The 13,877-nt window shown below is 42.7% G+C and overlaps 1 protein-coding gene across 7 annotated transcripts in view; it reads right to left on the bottom strand.

Annotated features, from left to right (window-relative positions):
* Positions 1–13,877, bottom strand: part of ANKRD12 (ankyrin repeat domain 12) — a 125,510-nt gene that overhangs the window by 88,164 nt on the left and 23,469 nt on the right. Inside the window, exon 1 of one of the 7 annotated variants that reach the window (XM_053244091.1) lies at positions 1,438–1,456. The exons of 5 other annotated variants lie outside the window; for them this stretch is intronic. The gene's annotated coding sequence lies outside the window, so the exon portion shown is untranslated. Of the gene's footprint in view, positions 1–1,437; positions 1,457–13,877 lie in introns of those variants that run through there. One more of the 7 variants, XM_053244095.1, reaches the window with a different exon arrangement.

The raw sequence follows: 13,877 nt of genomic DNA on the forward strand, positions 1-13,877 counted from the left end.
GTACAGCAGTGTACTCTGGAACATTGTCTGGGAATCACCAATACAGATGCTTACTAGATGATGAGTTACCACATACACTAACTTCACAGTATTACTTTATTTACACACTTGAATTGGTAGTAAAGTTCTATAAAATATTGTTTTGAGCATGAGAAAATTTTCTGTAGAAAAATAGTTACCTTCTATTTTGTTTTATAGAATTTTAGTTATCTTGTATTAGTAGTTCATTTGTACAATTTGGCAGATAGGTTAGGAGTAGGGTTGTGCACAGAACTGGCTGGCCAGGTTCGGTTAGAGTCTGGACCGGACTCGAACCTGACTGGCCAAGTTTGAGTCGGCCCCCATAGAGCCCCCACTGGTCTGGTCCGAAGGGTGGGTGGGCCCACAATTTTTTAAAATTAAAATAAATTAAAAATACCTCTAGCCCTTTTGGGTAGCTTCCTGTAGGCTGTGGGGGTCAGCAAAGGTTCCTCCTCCCCCCGCCAGCCTCTTAAATCACCGTTGCAGCTAGGGAAAATGCTTGTTTTGGGCCCGTTTGGGCCTCTGTAAGTGTGCGCGGTGGCCATTTTGGCTGCCACCACGCATGCACAAATGACCAAAATGGCTGCCGCACACACTTACAGAGGCCCGAACAGGCCAAAATCAAGCATTTTCCAGGGCTCCGGCAGTGATTTAAGAGGCCAGTGGGGGGAGGTGGAACCTTCGCGGGACACCCCCCCCTCAGCCTATAGGAAGCCCCCCAAATGGGCTAGAGGTATTTTTAATTTATTTTAAAAAATTAAAAAAATAATTCGCGGACTTGTCTGGAGGTTCGGTTCCAGTCTGGACGGAACCTTGTGTGTGTGTGTGTGTGTGTGTTTCAGTTTGATCCCAAATCCCCGAACCGGTCCACACATCCCTAATTATGAGTTCACAATATTAAGAATTAAATTCCATATGCAGCTTTTTCTTTTCTTTTTAACAAATATTGGATATTTGTAGCCAATAATGCTTTTTAGTTTTCCATTGCCTCAAATATGTTGGAATCTTGTGCTTACATAATAATAAAAGCTATTATTACACTTGCAATTCCTTCATTATATTGGGATTGCACCTTCTGGCTTTCCCTCTTTACCTACAGAAATGTGCTGCCTTTTTCTGAGTGGCAGCCAGGTGGGGGGGAGCTCTCAGAAGTTCTTGCCTGCCTTATTCACATAGTTCCACTTCACGGAGAGATGCTTGGGGCATCACTCAGAGTAATTCTCTGCTTTCTCAACAGCTGCATAACAATGCCAACAAGTGTAAATTAATCTTAGCCTAATTCAAAAACCTATCAAGAGATAGCGATAACTATGATGGCTTAATCAGAATAAAAGAGAAAGAACAGACGCCACTGCATGATTGGACAGTTGGGATGAGCTACTTTCCCAAAGTAGGGGAAAAGATAAAACTGAGAACCTGTTGATCTGATGAAGGAGACCACCAGATATGCAGGTGTTCGCTGTAGTGATCAAAACAAGATGAGATCTTGCTGCCATCTAGAGGAGCAAAATGAGAAAGCACAGACAAATGAGAAAGCACCACTTTGAAAGAGATAAATTGCTCTCCAGAGTACTTCACCTAAGCCATAAAGATTACTATTGGTTTGGATTTAATGACCCAGTGCTACACTGGTGACAGTACAGAAAAAAGAATTCTCCCATACACTCTGGCCACTGCACCATGTACGTTAAGAATGACCAACTTCTGAACTCTCAAAACACTACTACAGGAGTCAAAACTATGCATGCTCCTCATGCGGGGCCAAGCTCTAAAGCTCTTACTCTGAAGTTAGCACTATCAAGCAGCAAGGATTTCATACAGCTATAAAGCACAAGCAGCAGGGGTTTATACAAGCAGGGATGGCAGGGCAAGAGGAAGGTCACATCTGGCCATAGTATGCCAGTTAGCCATCCCTGGTATAAACAACTGCTGCTCCACCCAAAGTAGGCCTTTGACTGGGCGTCAGATCATTAACACAGAGTGTGTGTGTACACACATATGTACACGTACACACACACACACACACACACACACACACAGTTACCATAGTTATTAAATCTGCCGGTGCTTTAAAAAACAAAAACAAACCTAAATTTCAGAATAGGAATTGCCATGTGGCCTATATTCTAATATACTGCAATTGGAGAAGAACTGCTTTTCAAGGCATACAACATCTATTTCCAAAAGAGCTAGAAACATTATGACCTTCTAGATGGATAACTGTAGTGCCTAAGGGTGAACAGGAGGTACCGGCAGACTCTGAGTGACCTGCAGATTTGTCAGTGTTCCAAAATATCTGAAGAAGAAATACCTAAGGAGACCAAAACTAAGGATGTGCACGAAATATTTCGGAGACCATTATAGAAGCCTCCAAAACGTTTCAGCCACCGGGGCTATTTTGGATCTCAGAGGTGGTGGGCGTGCTCTCTTAAGGGCAGGGGAAAGTGCACTTACCCCTCCTGCTGCATTTCCCCCGCCGGTGCTCTGTTGTATCAAAGCTCCTCAGGGCAGAAATGCTCCTCCCTGCTGCCCCATTGCCATCCTTCGCCATATGTACCGGGCACACGTGCTCCCGTCACATGCATGTGCACGGCAGATGGGCACATGCGTGCCCGGTACTTCTGGCCACTTCCCGCTGAGGATGGCAAGGGGGTGGCAGGAAGGTATGCTGCTGCCCCGAGGGGCTTTGATACAACTGAGTCTTGGCGGGGAAAATGTGGCGGGAGGGGTAAGTGCACCCTCTCCTGCCCTTAAGGGAGCACCCCCGCTGCCTCTGGAATGTGGAGGAGTAGTTCTGGGTACATCCCTAACCAAAACTACAATACTAGTTTTCTGGGTGGGGGTTCATGCTAATGTTGAAAAAGTTGTGGTCCTTGTTGCTGCCATTGATAAGTAGAAACAGTATATGTTTGAACACAGTAAGTTCTCTGCTAATGATTTCAGACTGACTTTATTCCAGTTGCAAATATTTTTCTAGGAATCGTTGGTAGTTTATCATTTAAAATGTTATTGAGAACGCTATGACTTTGTTCTTGCCTAGTCATCAACCCTACTCAAAAAGGAGACAGGCAATTTATCCAGAAACAGTTAATCCAACTAATCAGTCAATTTAGTTGTGGCATTTCCTCTGGATTCTAGTGGACCGTATCCTTGCTATATAGTCTTTAAATTCTAGAGAGGGAGGTCTCCAAGAAACACAAAAATTGCTGTAAGTACACTTAGGTCATGCCTGTAATTCCCATTGCTACTGTGCAGCCCTAGAGGGTGCTCTCTCACCAGTTTGATATCTAGGCTCACTGGCTTTACTGTACACTTGGCTTGGCACACACTTAATACATAACCAAATTTAGTTTGAATTATGCATGTCAAAGTCAGTGGTTGATTCTGTTTACTAATGCTATACTAGATCACACTTAAACCTTCAGTTTAGCTAATTATTAATCTGGATGGTCCAGCTGCAATGAAGGACAATTAAAATTTATTGCTCCTTAAAAGACAACTACGCCTATTGTTTTTACTACTGAACCAGAGAGAGGCCATAGCTCAGTCAGTGGTAGAGTGAGCTACATGCAAAAGACCCAGATTCAATTCTTGGCACTTTCAAGTAAAAGGTAGAGTGCCATAGAGATGGTTTTGACTCCTGGCAACCACAGAGCCCTGTAGTTGTCTTTGGTAGACTACAAGAGGGGTTTACCACTGCCTTCTCCCACTCAGTATGAGATGATGCCTTTCAGCATCTTCTTATATTGCTGCTGCCCAATATAGGTGTTTTCCATAGTCTTGGAAACATACCAGCGGGATTCAAACTGGCAACCTCTGGCTTGATAATCAAGTCATTTCCCCTCTGTGCCATTAAGTGAAGAACCCATATCCAAAAACCCAGGAGTTCTCCACACAACAGGCTTTACTGCGAGCCTTCTGCAAAGCTTTACTGCAAACTCAAAGTTATTTTTAAAAAACCTTATGCAAAAAGTGGGTTTTTTAACCCCGGATATAAATTGGGCTGCACTCTAACGCGCAATGAAAAACCTGAATTTTGCGTAAAGTGCTACCCGATCGCAGGGACTTCGGGGTAAATCTGCCCGATATGTGAATGCACACCTTCCATTCTGGAGGAGATGTGAGCTACAGGACTTTAAAAGCCCTGTGTGAAAAACTTCCCGGAGAGCCATTGCCAGTCATTATAGACAACAATGACCAATCAATAGGCTGACAATGTAAAAAGCAACTTCCTGTGTTCCACTTCTACATAAGTGTTAAGATTACTTTACTCAGTGTAAAGGCATAACCTACACAGGTATCTGCTAGGCATGTGGAAATTTAGATGCTAGAACACACTGCATACAGCTACAATTACTGTGTCACAGGTCAGAATTGTGAAGGAAGAAATGCTTCAGAGTTAATATATTTCTTGGATCAGCTGTGCTCCTTCAGCACACATAGTCTTACGAGTCCTATCTGTGCTAACTTCTCACTTGGCTACCCCAAGTCAAAAAATAAAGATGTGATACAGACAGCACAGTTCATACAAAGGAAGTAGCAATATCCATGCAGCACATTCCCTGACACACCATAATTTATTTTTATTTTTTTTTAAAGTCAAGGGGACTGAATAAACTTCTGATTTAGTACTAAAGTGTGGAACTGGGAGATCTTTGCTATGTAAATATGCACATACGTTCCCAAAACTTTCAATCTCTTTACATGTTTATTTCCAAGTGTAACAGAGAGCACGCAAAGATTGATCCGTGAAGTAGATCAAATAAATAAATTCAACTTTACATGAGTGCTATCTGAACTATCATATTAGTAACAAGAGTTGCTTAAGTCTGCGTGTCATTTGGGCTGATCCTGATAAAATGTACTATTAGAGAAGCCTTGTAATTAAGTTCACAAAAGTTTCAAGTCTGGGGGGAAAGATCATTTGCCTGCTATTTATTGGTTTGTTTGTTTGTATACTGCCCTTCCAAAATGGCTCAGAGCGGTTTTGCTTATGAGCTTCCAAGGACCTTGGGGTGGGCGAGTTGTCATTGGCGGTGGGGCTTTATCTGCTTTATGTCATGCCTCTGTGGGTTGCGGTGGCAGCGGCGGCAGCGGCAGCAGCAGCAGCTTTTCTGTCCCTGCTAACTTGCAGCCAGACAGCCTCCCCTTCATCTTGGAAATTTGATCTTGGTACTAAATGAACCTGTTGCATAGACATATATTTGGTGCCAGATGGGAAGCAGACTCCATTTAAGACCAATACCAAAGACTGTTTCCAAGAGAACAGAAATTCCCAATTATCATTTATCTTCTCTGCTTCTTTTAATTTCCCACCTTTGTTTTCCCTGCTTGGAAATCCCAGGAGGAAAAACTTATAAGTAGTCTTGCTTTTAAGATATGTGTGTATGTGTGTGCACACATGCGCCCACACACAGGCACGCTCAGTCAAGTGCCCATCTGTGCATTCAGATCCCCTCCTCCTTAAGCTGAATCACTGGACTGCCAAGTACAAATCTCTAGCTGAAATCATGATCCTTGGATGATTCCTGCATGGGCATTTTGCAGAGACCCCTGCATAAGACTGCCCTGGACATCCTTGTAACCTAGAGTAGAAATCACTGTCCTTGGGCCATTCCTTGTGTAGGCTTGCTGTGGGCTAATCCCTATATCTGACCACCTTGGAAAACCAAGTGCTCCCCTTGGCTGGCTGTTGGTACACTGTCCTTTAGACCTTGGAGCCAAACTGGCACCCAGCTGCACTTTCCTGCCTGTTGCTCTGGCAAGATCCCTGAGGACAGGACCTTTGAGTCTCCCCGATGAGACTCACCCACTTGGCTTCGCCCATGAGATGATAAATTAAAGGACAGGTATAAAAGTTGCTCTTTAATCTTTCTTGCCTCTTTCAGTCAGACTCCAGAGCCTGCCAACTGTTGGCTATTCAGACCTCTCCCTTACTACTACTATTCCCCTCTCTCCCTGAGGGTTGCCTTCGCTCCCAACATTACCAAGGCTGCCATATACCATACTTTCACATTATAACACAAAAACAGCCCTGATGGACCAGGCACAAGGCCCATCTGGTCCAGCATCCTGCTTCACACAGTGGCCCACCAGATGTCTCTGGGGAGCCCAGAGGCAAAAGGTATGTGCATGCCCGCTCTCCTGCAGTTGCTCCCCTGCAACTGGTATTGAGAGGCATCATGCCTCTGAGGCTGGAGATGACCCACAGCCACGAGTCTAGTAGTCATTGATAGACCTGTCCACCATGAATCTGTGTAAGCCCCTTTTAAAGCCATCCAAGCTGGTGGCCATCACTACATCCCATGGCAAGGAATTCCATAGATTAGTTACGTGCTGTGTGAAAAAGTATTTCCGGTCCTAAATTTCCCAACCTACAGTTTCATGGGTTCTAGTGTTGTGAGAGGGAGAAAAATTTCTCTCGGTCTTCCCTCTCCACTCCATGCATAATTTTATACACTTCAATCATGTCTCCCCTCAGTCATCTCTTTTCCAAGGTAAAGAGCCCCAGATGCTGTAGCCTAGCCTCATAAGGAAGGTGCTCCAGGCCCCTGATCATTTTGGTTTTCCTCTTCTGCATCTTTTCCAGTTCTACAATATCCTTCTTGAGATACGGTGACCAAAGCTGTACACAGTACTCCAGATGTGACTGCACCATAGATTTGTATAAGGGCATTATAATATTAGCACTTTTATTTTCAATCTCCTTCCTAATGATTCCTAGCATGGAATTAGCCTTTTTCACAGCTGCCATCCATTGAGTCAACACCTTCAATGAGCTGTCCACCATGACCCCAAAATCTCTTTCCTGGTCAGTCACCGACAGCTCAGATCCCATCAGCGTATATGTGAAGTTAGGGGTTTTTTTTGCCCCAATATGCATCACTTTACACTTGCTTACGTTGTACCGCATTTGCCATTTTGTTGCCCATTCCCTCAGTTTGGAGAGAACTTTTTGGAGTTCCTCACAATCCGTTGAGGATTTAACTATCCTAAATAGTTTAGTGTCATCTACAAATTTGGCCACTTCACTGGTCACTCCAACTTCTAGATTGTTTATGAACAAGTTAAAGATCACTGGTCCCAGTACCGATCCCTGGGGGACTCCACTTCCTACCTACCTTCATTGTGAAAACTGTCCATTTATTCCTACTCTCTGTTTCCTATCCTTCAACCAGTTACCGATCCACACATGAACTTGTCCCCTTATTCCACGACTGCTAAGTTTACTCAAGAGTCTTTGGTGGGGAACTTTATCAAAAGCTTTTTGGAAGTCCAAAGATACTATGTCAACCGGATCACCTTTATCCACATGCCTGTTGACATTCTCAAAGGACTCCAAAAGGTAAGTGAGGCAAGACTTTCCTTTGCAGAAGCGATACTGGTTCTCCTTCAACAAAGCCTGTTCTTCGATATGCTTAACAATTTTGTCCTTTAGTATGCTTTCCATCAATTTACCCAGCACTGAAGTTAAGCTGACCGGCCTATAATTTCCTGGATTGCCCCTAGATCCCTTCTTGAAAACTGGAGTCACATTGGCAGCTTACCAATCTTCTGGTACAGACCCTGATTGTAGGGACAAGTTATATATTTTTGCTAGGAGATCAGCAATTTCACATTTGAGTTCCTTCAGAACTCTTGAGTGGATGTCATCTGGCCCTGGTGATTTGTTAATTTTTAGCTTTTCAGGACAGTTTTCTTCTTCCTTGGTCACCTCAAGTTTGCCCAGTTCCTCAGCAGCTGAAAAACTCAATTCTGGAAGAGGGTATATGGTCAGTATCCTCTGCTATGAAGACAGATGCAAAGAACTCATTCAGCTTCTCTGCAATCTCAATAAATCATCATCATCATCATCATCCCTTCACACGCTCATCATCTAAGGGTCCAACCGTCTCCCTGGCAGGTTTTCCACTTCTGATATATTTAAAGAAGTTTTTGTTATTCCCCTTAACACTTCTAGCTATATGCTCCTCAGACTCTCTCTTTGCATCCCTTATTGTGTCCTTGCATTTCTTTTGCCAGAGTTTATGTTCATTCTTGTTCTCTTCACTTGGGCAGGACTTCCATTTTCTGAAGGAAATCTTCTTCCCTTTTATATCTTCCCTGACTCTACTTTTTAGCAATGCTGCCATCCTCCTGAACTTGGTAGTACCTTTGCTCCTCCTTGGTATACATTCCAACTATGTTTCCAGTATTGTGGTTTTAAATAAGTTCAATGTTTTGTGGAGTGATCTGACCCTCCAGACTTTCCCTTTCAACTTCCTCTTTACTAGGGTTGTGCGTTTTGTATTTTTTCTGTTTCGATTTGTACCAAATCCGAATCAACCCCATTTTGTATTTTGTCCGAAATTAAGCCTTCCAAATCACCTCAGTTTTGTTTTGTATCTGAATTAATCCGAATCTGAATCCAAATTAATTCAGATTTTAAAATGGGTCATGTGGTCAAAAGAGGGGGTGCGGGTTATAGTGCCCAATGAGTGGAAGCTACCACAAAAGCATCAAAGGAATTGGGCAAACTGCTGATTTTTGGTGAATTTTTGAAGTTTGCGTGTCTTTCAGATTTTCCCCATAGGGTATGATGGAGGTTTCAGGAAAGGTATAGCTTCATGCGGGGGGGTGGGGTGGCCCAGAGTGGAGTGTGGTTGGTGATAGTGCCCAGTTGGTACAAGGAAGCTACCACAATTTTTTCAGAGGAATTTGGCAAAGGGCTAATTTTTGAAGAATTAATGAAGTTACTCATCTTTCAGATTTCCCTCATAGGGTATAGTGGAGGTTTCAGCAGTCCCATAACTCCACTTGAGGGGCACTGGGGTGGCCCAGAGCAAGTGGTGGTGTAGTGCACATAGGGTGCCAACCACCCACATGGGTTGCCAACCCATGAAGTACAGGGTTTTGTTGTTCTAGAGGTGTTCTGAGAGTAAATTCTCTAGTACCATATGAGAGTGGATTCATGGTTTTTCATTAAAAATCTCAATTTCTACCAGAGAATCTAAACTCAACACCTCAGAAACAACAAAGCCAAGTACCTCAATGGGTTAGCAATCCAGGGGGGTGGTTGGCACCCCCTGTGCACTACACCACCACTCGCTTCGGGCCATCTCAGTGCCCCCCAGGTGGAGTTATGGGGCTGCTGAAACTTCCTTATTCCCTATGGGGGAAAAATCTTAAAGACGTGAAAACCTCAAACATTCCTAAGAAATCAGCCCTTTACCCTATTTGGAATCTGGGTGCACCACCATTGGGGCACTGCCACCCAACCCACTCTTTTGCCCATGAAGCCCCACATAAACAAGTTGAAAGAGTGAAGAGAATGATGAACAACAACACTTAAGTTTTTGGCACAGTTATTTGAGAATTTTGCAGGGGGTGTGAGCCTATCCCTGTGCAGGGTGGATTTGATTTAAATCAAACTGATTTAAATCACGATTTAAATTACGATTTAAATCACTAGCAGGGTGGATAAAAATAAAAAAATCTGATTTAAATCAAAAAAATCCGATTTAAATCAAAAAAATTGGATTTTTTTGATTTAAATCAATTTTTTTTATTTAAATTGGATTTTTTTTTATTTTTATCCACCCTGCTAGTGATTTAAATCGGATTTTTTTTATTTTTATCCACCCTGCTAGTGATTTAAATCATGATTTAAATCAGTTTGATTTAAATCAAATCCACCCTGTCCCTGTGGCACTAGCACAGCAGCGCAACCCATTTGTGGATTCAAGCAATCTTTCAATAAAAAACACTCCCTCCCCATGGAACAGTGACCACAGGTCATTTGAGATAGCACGATAGACCAATGAGCCAGCACGGTGTAGTGGTTAGAGTGCTGGACTAGGACCGTAGAGACTCGAGTTCGAATCCCCATTCAGCCATGATACTAGCTGGGTGACTCTGGGCCAGCTCTCAGCCTAACCTACTTCACAAGGTTGTTGTGAGGAGAAACCTAAGTATACTGGGCTCCTTGGAGGAAGAGTGGGATATAAAATGTAAAAAAATAAAATAAAACTGCCTTGGTACTATGGAACAGCTTCAAATGTTCATTTAACTGAACTGGAGTGAGCTGTAGCCCAAACAAATCAGCCTACTGTTCAGAATTCTTGAGATTTATCATCACTGCATTTAAGAAAGTGCAAAACCATGGATCATGGTTACAAAAAAGAGAGAAGCAACTAAGATACCTGGGGATGTCAATAGATTGACAGGGATATTCCCCACCCCCCTCCTTTTGTCCCCTGTAGTCCCATGTGGATGACCTGTCCTTGTAATGGCAAAAGTTGTGAACCCCTGGCTTAGACATCATGTCCCACCAAATTACATAGTGGCCTAAATTACATTAGACTGCTCAACATGGGCAACAAAACTTAAGACACTACTATAACTCATAAAAATCAGAAGAAAAACAAAATAGCTCTTCAAAGACCCCTGAACAAGTCAAGAGATTCTTTCTAAACCTTTGGAAAGAAAAACCTGTGTAATTTCAGAACTTTCCTAACCAGCTTCTCGAAAAGCTTCTCCACACAATGTATACCATGGCTTTTAGCAAGAGCTTTGGAATTGCATTGAGCTCCCAAAGATATTTGGGTATTTCTTTCTCAAAATGTTGTCTTCAAAATCCCTTTGCAAAGTCAGTTTGCATTTCAATCACACTGAATACAACACTTAACTAAACTATTAAAGCTCAACAGCTTTTTGCATATCTTATCTTCTGCTAATCACTCAGTGCCTCAGCTGGAGTGGAGAGAGTCAGAGAAGTCAATTTCAATTGCAATACTTTCCCAAAGAACAAAGTATTCTGTCTGAAACACAGTCATTTCGATTTGGAAACAAAAATATCTTTTTAAAAATTCTTGATTTTGTTTTGGTTACAAAACCTCTGAAATTGCCATTTTCGGGCACAAAACGTTTTGTACCCAAATCGAAATGCACAAGCCTATTCTTTACCAGTCCCCTCATTTTTGAGAAGTTTTCTTTTCCCAACACAACATCTGTATTGGACTTCCTTGGCAGTTTTACACTCGCATATATGCTGTGCCTTTGCATAACACAAAAGTGAACTTCAAGAAAAAGAAAAAAGGAAATTAAGAAATTTCCCATTAAGAAAAAGGGGGAAAGGGAAAGAGTCCACTCCCACAATAATCCCTGGCTGGCTGCAGCAATCAGACATGTACTTAAACACAAGGCTGTAAAAGACTCTGGCGTTTGCATGTTCTCTTGGTTATACAGGAAAACCTTGCTATTCATAGACTCATCATCCACATTTTTGTGTATCTGCGGTTGTCTAATTGACACCTGATTGCCTTATCAATGGATACTAAAGGGTTAAAACCCATGTATCCACAGTTCCTAGAGGGCCGGAAGTGACTGCAGGGGGTCACTTCCAGCCGCAATTTTGAAATCATTTCTAATCAGCATGTAAGCAGGAGACATTTTGTGGCTCATTTCTTTTAAAATAGTAATTTTTTCTATGATTTTTCATGGTTTTTGGAGACATTTCACTGCTTGGTTGGCACTGCTGAGCACAAGGAATCCCCACAGAAAACAGTACAATAGGGCTCTCCCCCCCACAGTTTTTCATGGTTTTGTGGGACATTTTGTGGTTTGGGGGGCATTGCCATAGGAGGCCCTATGGAGCACGGTGCAGTAGGGGTTTTGGGGGGACTTTTTTGATGTTTTGTGCCCTCCCCCCCTCCAGGAACCCCCGTTTTCCAGAGGCACAATGCCTTGTTACTCGTGGTTTCGTTACTCACAGTAATAGGTGAGGAACAGAACCCTTATGAGTAACGAGGCTTGCCTGTATGTAGATCTCATACAATTACAAACATTTTAACATCAATATACATAGAAATACTCTTATTTTGCATTGATATATTAAAACATACATCCTGTAACAGTAGCATAATTTATTAGTTTAATGTGCTGTACAGCTAGTCACAACAGTACATTTAAATGTTTTTCAATAAGAGTGGACTACAACCTATGTATTTAAATATATAAAATTAACCCAATGCAGATCAAAATTAAATATAGAATACAAAATTATATTTATCTGCAATTAATGAGCAGCATACCAGTGGTGAATGCTGCGTAGATGGAGGGACGAACAGTCAGGCTGCGAGGAACATGTAGGATCAGTGGGGCTCAATTTATAGACCTAATGGATAAATGTTGGACACATGTGTGTGCAGGTGCTGCTTTATACATTACAACTTCTAGTTACACACCTGAGCTGTTGCAAATGTACACTAAAAATAAACATAATTTTTGTGACACCTTATATTTTCCTTTCCAGGGAGAAAAGAGGCGTAGGGAGGGAAATTTTGTCTGGGAAATCGGCCCACGGTGAAAGAAGCAGTAGGTAATTGGTTCTGCCACTGTTGCCGCGTTCAGCACTCCCTCCCCACTGCCCCAGCATTTCGGTTTTTAAAAAGTCGTCAGGAAACTGTTGACGTGTTTCCCGCATATAACCCTGATAAACGGGTGTTTACAAATGTGTATATCACACAAATACACTTCTTGGGGAGTCAGGATTGGCTGTAGTTTCCTACTGCATGTACACTGGAAGGCCAGCCTTGTTTTGCTACAGTGTAATGTGTGAAAAGGCCCTTGCATGTGTTCGGTTGGCAGCTGTTTGTTGATTTGTCGTCCTCCCCCCCACCCCCGAGAAAGCTCCCATACCTCTATGGGGCCTCTTAAATAGAGGCTTTTCCACCCTGCCCACCGGCAGCGCTTTCCTTTGCCGGCTGGTGCTTTCCCTGGCCGGCGCTTTCCCTCCCCACCTGCCGGTGCTGCCATCCCCTCTCCCCCCCTACCCCGTTGCTATCCAGGCTGCTGCTCACAAACTCTTGCAAGAGCTGCCACACCTGGGATTAGCGACAGGTATGTCTTGGAGGAATATATATAAAGAAGATATATATTATATTGAAATGTTAAGGCAGCCCTGAACATGCTGATTCGCTCCCAGTCCCGCGCCCCACTATGGACAGCCCTGGCCAGAACAATGTGTCCATAGTACTAGCCTGATAAACAGTGCCTTGCCTCATTAGCTACCAGACCTACTCATTAGCTAACAGGATGGGACTGGATACCTACTGATAATCACTTGAAAAGCATTAATTACAACTTAGAAATTGTCAAGCCTGCCTAATATTGCACTGACATCCATTTATTGTTACTACTGGATGACATCCAGACTAAATTACTCATGAGCAGTTACAATGAAAAAAATGGATGAGTTTGTAATGACTAACTTGCCCCATTAATTTCAATGGAACTACTCTCAGAACATCCCCGTTAGCATGCGTGCCAGGCTGCGCTCATCTGCTGGCCCACTGCTACTCTGTTTGACTAGACTATTCGGAGAAACTTTCTTATAAGTTAATGATGGAAAAGTACTTTCAGATGTTCAGAATATCTTCATGTATTTGGTGAAGGAGTACTCTCTGTTAGTCTGCCAAGCACATTCCTTCTGCGATACGGTGGCAAAGACGTCGTACAATGCAGCCTTTTCTCTTAGATTCCTCTATTTCTACATCAAATGAAAGAAGCTGCATATGTGTGTTTTCAAACATGCATCATGACAGAACATGAAAACAGGTGAGAATTCGTTCCAAGATAGGCAAACCTTCAATGAAGCTCAACATTTAGAAAAGTATGGGTCTATCAAATACCAATTATGATTACAGGGGAAAAAACTTGGCTATTAGGATATATTAGTTACTAGGGTGAGAAACTATAAACAAGTTGCTCTAGTAAGAACTAATCTGCCTACTTTTCTTTCACTATCCCTACAACTGGACTAAATTTGGTCCAAATTGGTTTGGCAGTTCACAAGTTAGCCTGCTTGTGCCTCAAAC

Source organism: Hemicordylus capensis, chromosome 4 (genome assembly GCF_027244095.1).
Source record: "Hemicordylus capensis ecotype Gifberg chromosome 4, rHemCap1.1.pri, whole genome shotgun sequence".
Taxonomy (NCBI): domain Eukaryota; kingdom Metazoa; phylum Chordata; class Lepidosauria; order Squamata; family Cordylidae; genus Hemicordylus; species Hemicordylus capensis.